The 5615-nt window shown below is 38.6% G+C and overlaps 1 protein-coding gene across 1 annotated transcript in view; it reads left to right on the top strand.

Annotated features, from left to right (window-relative positions):
* The window catches only part of LOC114062546 (cysteine-rich motor neuron 1 protein), a 156455-nt gene that overhangs the window by 32696 nt on the left and 118144 nt on the right, over positions 1-5615 (top strand). The gene's annotated exons all lie outside the window — the stretch shown is intronic.

Here is a 5615-nt window from a genome sequence, read left to right as displayed (position 1 = left end):
CTGAGGTTCATCTGCCGGGGCCAAGCACGCTTGGACGGTGGCAGCGAGGTCCTCAGGACGTAGATGGATTGCCTTACGGGCTAACGAGCTCCATCTGCCCGGGGAGGGGCCCCGACCGGGAATCGAACCCGGATCTCTGCAGTGACAGTGCAGTGAATTTTCCCCTGGACCACCGGGGGCTCCCAGTGGGCTGTGTAGGTTGTGGGTGTGGGGACATGACCAATTCTGCAGTTATTATATATGTTTGCGTGTTGTATTAGCTGAGGTCCAGCCCTCATCTTGCATTAGGGCACACAGTTGTGACCAAGGCAGGAGACATCGACATCATTGTGATCTAATTCATAAATATGCCATCTCTTTTGGTGAAGACCTCTGAGTGGATGCTTAGTTATGACTGATAAATACTGAATGATGAATCTAAAAGCAGTATTGTTTCTTTAGGTGCTGGATTGTAGAAACATCTAGTTATTTCCATTTGGAGTACTAAAACTGAAGTGTCAGATTTCAGAGCAACTTGATTGGGGTTTTCAAAGGGTGTTAGAATCACTTAACAGAATGTGATACCTACACTGAATTCAGTATACAGTTGATGCTGTGCTGCATGAGGACAGTTGAATACAGCTGTTTCTAATCACCTATATAAAGAAATATGAAGGGTTACCAGATTATTCTATTTCTTCTGTAAATATTGATTAGTTTATAACTCTGTTTTGGTCTTCTGAAATAATCACATGCATGAGAATGACCTTTTGAATGTAGTGTCTTGGATGAATTGTACAAGTCTCTTATTTCTCAACAAGTCCAAATTGAAGTTCATATGTAAATGGCTTTTTCCCACGTCAATTTTCTTTTAGTGCTACAGTCAGCACAGCCTTCTTATTCCTTCACCTTTGCAATACATGTACTCTATCTACTCCTAACTATCTCTTCCCCAGCTACCCTGCATCAAATCAATCCTTTCCTCTGATGATCTTCCTGGGCATGCCCACAACTCATGAATAGTTCATTCCTCCCTGCATCCTCTGTGGATCTGCTCTGAAGAGCTGATCAGGAAATGCAAGTGCTGTTGCAGCCACTGTCAAGCTCTGCAATATCACTTTGGGGATGCCATAGGGATGATAGAAAACTTGTGCTCTTGGTGGTGGTGGATGTAACACTCATTATAACTTGGGCAGGATTGGTTTGGTTTTGATTTTATGTTGGGTGGTTTTGTGTATTTTGTTCTTTCTTTTTTTTTTTTTTTAATTTTTTGTTTTTTTGGGGTTTTCATTTGTTTGGTTGTTGGTTTTGATTTTTTTTTTAAGAGATTTTAGGCTGTCAGATGCAGGAAGCGTGGCCTTGCTTGAAAAGCTCTGTATTGGTACATGTGTCTAAAACTAGTTTCTCTTTACTGTTCCTTTAAAATTACTAGTGTTTGACTGAAGAGTCTTTATGAAATGTGTATGAGAATGCTGAAGGAAAGAAATTCAGCCAAAAAATAGGGTAGTTTTCAGGAAGGTACTACTTTGGCTCTAGGTTTGTTTATCATAGAAAGGTAAGTTGAAATAACAATGCCAAATAGCAAAAAAATCATCTGTTTTTAATTTAAATGTACTTTCAAAAACACACTATGCTGACAGAAATGCCTGAAATATCTTGGTGTTCAGAATTATGTGTAAAGTTTCTCTTTTGTATCTCGTTCATGTCATTAGCTCAGTTCAGTTGCTACCTACAAACCAATACCACAGAGATCATTCAACAGGTTTTACTTGTGATGTAAAAGCTGTGGGTATTTATGCATAATATGCTTCCAGTTCCTCACCTCAAGTTATTATTTTCTAATGTCATATAGTATTTTGAAGATGATATTTCTCGAAAGTTTGAGTTTTTTTTTTTTTTAATTTTAAGTAGAATTTGACATTTTTTTAAAAATTGTGCATAGAAAGCAATCTTCCTTTCAGAAAGAAATTTGTTGACTCTGTGCTTTCCTGTGCTGTATTGAAAATAGCTGATTGTTGAACTGTGGCAACTTGAGAGCTCCAACACATGAGATTTGTGTGATGCCTGGTGATCTTACTACTGTAATTTCAGACAGTGTAAGCCAAGCATACTAAATGGGTGATGGAAGCAAGTTTGTACTGAGTAGATGAGCAGTGATGCCGGGATATAACAGCCCAATTTTGTTGACAGTTTAGAAGTGATAGTGATTTCTGATGAAGCTATTGCAGTAAGACAGAAAATAAACTTTTTAAGCAAGCTCTGGTGGACTTCAGATGCTGAAGAGTTCAATGTTGGTAAAGGGGGTTACTTAAAAAAAATAAAATGTAGTGGGCATGTGGAAACACTGAAAATGCTAAAATTCAAAAGATAGCTGTGGGTTGTGCTTTAAGAATAGCACTATTAGAGATAAAGGTGTATTTCTGTCCTGTTGCTGAGTCAATGGTTAATACTGAAGAGCTGTTCTCCTTTGTGGCAGAGGTCTTACATGGGGTCCTGATCGATTTTTGTCTGAGAGGAGCAGGAAATCCACCATGAGGGAAAATATCTTGTATAATCCATCAGCCTTGGGTTATATTAGACCTTGTTTTGGAGTATGTGAAAACACTATGATGTCTGCTTCTGAGACTGAGTGACGTACCTGTGCAAGAAAAGTCTTACCTTTAGAACACTGTTTTGTCCCAATGATCGGGGTTGTACTGAGGCTCTATGAGTGCAGTGAGCTTTATTTAGAAGTTCCTGAAATTATGGTGATGATCCTTTGGTCTTTCTGAAACAAGATGCAGAGAAGACTGACAGTGCTGGTTTGTATCTCCTGATTGTGGCTGTGGTTCAAATGAGTTTTCTGCCAACTTCTGTGTGAAGAAATTTATTTTCATCCCTGCAGTTCTTTTTTCGTTTCACAGTAGGCATAATTGCTGAGTGGGATGCAAGAGTTTTAATTCTGCATTATAGCTTGATGTGAGATACTCTTTTTCTGCTTATTTACGAGAGTGTGTGTAGGGAGCAGTGTATTGGTCTGCTGTGTCTTGTGCCCCTTAGGGACTTCAGTGGCCCTGGGCCGTTGTTTTCAGAGTAGTGCCGTGACTCTGCCTGGCCAAGAAGCTAGGCAGTAAAGTTCTCTAGGGACATCACACTGGATTAAGTGAATTAGATTTGGACTGTGCAGCCAGTGGTTCTTACCAGCTCCAGCATGATCCTTTTTAGCAGGTGGATTAAGTCTATCAGCTCTGCAGTCCCTGGCTTCCATCAGTCTTGAGCCTGCGGATTCGTTGGCACTGGAGAAGGTAAGTCCCTTAAAAGGGAATTTTCTTTGGAATAAAACCCCCTCATCAAATCCAGCACCACTTTCAGTTAGTTTTTGAGGAAGTAACTGTAAGAGTTAGTGCTGCGTATTTAGAGCTTTGTCACTAACAATGTACATGCCAGGTTGTTGTAACTTGGATCATAACTCTCACGGAGAAGTGTTTTCTCAGCTTGGCTTTTTGAAGCTCTCGAAGTTCTACTGAATCCCAGGGGTCACAGTGTCCTCAGGAGCTGTACTGTGGCTCTTCCTCCCGTGGCCCTGCCATGGTCTGTTTGGCCAGGGAGGGACACAAAGAACAGGCTGCAGTTACTGGCTGTGACCATCTGCAGAAACTACTGACAGACGTTTCTCGCTCATCTCACTCTGCAGTAGTGGGGCTGCAGCTGATACAAAGAACTGTGCAAGAACAAATGAGCCAAGCAAAAAACATGCCTTCCAAATGTTTTGAGACACTCTTCTTGTGCATATGAAGGTGGTGGCCTCCTTTCCAGGAAGTGATGGTAGACTCTTTCACATGTAATTAGTAGTTGTTGCCTTCACTGCCCCGCCCTGTTAAGACTTGACAAAAAGAATGTTAAATGTACAGATGTCTAATCCGTGAAAAAAATGAAGTATCTCTTTTTTAATCAGGTCATGTGGATTTCTCTCCATTGTTTAAAAGTTCATAAATGGACTGTGACTCTTAACGTTGAAAAATGATGACATGGAGATTTCCACAGTCTGTGGCTTTAGAAGATCTCTAGATATTTACAATTCTTGCCATTCTGCAGTGAATGTTGTATAGGAATTGGAAGGAAAGATGATCATTGTCTGAGTCAACTTACTTGCTCTCACTACAGGTCTTGGACACGTAGAAAATCAAATGCATTTCAGTTTTTGATTCTTAATCTATAGAACTTGAAATAACAGTTAAAAAGATTGAAGAGTATTAAGAAAATAATGATGGATCAAGAATTTAAAAATTGAGAGGAGGGATAAGTATAAAAAAACCTGTTCCTGACTTGCTTTCTAAACATTCATAATGAGAGACTTTGGTTTTCTGATGCACAGATGTTTGAATCTTCTCTGCAGAGGATACTGATTTTTTGTCTTGCCATATTTCCAGCCTTTTTGCCTGGAAAATAGGTCCTGAATCATGAGTGAGTTCACTGGAAGCTATTATATTGGTTCACTGTAGTCTTCACTATGGATGCTTCCGTCGAAGCAAATATGAGTTGTTGTAATCCGTGTTACATTGTAGATAGCTTGATTTCTAAACTTCTTATTCTTTAGTCAAACATGATGGTAACTGAATCTCCTCTAGTGTTTGTGTTGGTTTTATCTATTTCAGTTTTCTACTTGTCACTTTCTTTTACACACTAACACTAGCGTTGGCTTTTTCTCAGCTAGTTCAGGGAGCTTTGTATTCTTACATTTCCCTTAATTCACCTCTAGGGTTGACATTTTAGGGAGTTCATTGCTATCAGTAATAAAATTCTTTCTCTTCTAGTCAAGACATCTGCTTTATTCTGTGCTGTATTCTTCCAGAAACTGAAGTATTCCCCCTGTGATATACTGAAATTGGTCCTTGCTAATTGCATGTGGAAGTACAGGATAAGGTTTTATCACTGCTTATAATACTTTCATTTCTAAACTTTCATGATCAAGGGACAAAAAATCCTAAATATGATTTTAGATGTTAGTAATGAAAATTTGAGTATTACAGCTAACTACAAAAAAAGAGTGAAAAAAATTCCCAAACATCCCCCCCCCCCCAAAAAAAAACCCTCAAACATTTGGAGAAAGGAAGAGAAGCAACAACCACTACCTTCTTTCAATCTCCTCCTTATAGAAAAGAGATGGAGTCTAAACTGTGTTAATTCCCATATTTAAACTGTGTTAACTCACAATATTTTGGTCTTGCATTGTCATGTTTAGATTCTCTAGGATTATGCATCCTGCCTGTCTACCACTTAGATATAATTTAAGAAAGAAAAAAAGTCAAATTCCTTAATTTTCTTAGAGTTCCAGGTTTTATAAGAAACAGGTTACTTTTCCTAGGTCAACAGACCTATAACAAATACCATGAAACCAAGTGCTTGGAGAGCTTCCTAACCTTTAAGTATGGTGGTAATTTCCTTAGCTGCAGTCTTCAGCTCAGAAACAACCACATTCTCATGCTTTTGTAGCATGCTTGTTCTTTTAACATGAAGATGAGTAATATAAACATAAACGTTCAAAAATGACTCCTTGTTAATTCTTTTTAATTCATATCTCAAACATTTAATCCTAAAGATTTAATTTCTGGATTTTGGAAGTAACTTTTTAATAATAACTGTGACAGACATAATTC

The sequence above is a fragment of the Empidonax traillii genome, unplaced genomic scaffold, assembly GCF_003031625.1.
Source record: "Empidonax traillii isolate 1590-97213 ecotype Southwest subspecies unplaced genomic scaffold, ASM303162v1 scaffold417:size1128589, whole genome shotgun sequence".
NCBI lineage: Eukaryota > Metazoa > Chordata > Aves > Passeriformes > Tyrannidae > Empidonax > Empidonax traillii.
This window is presented reverse-complemented; position numbering and strand designations above follow the sequence as displayed.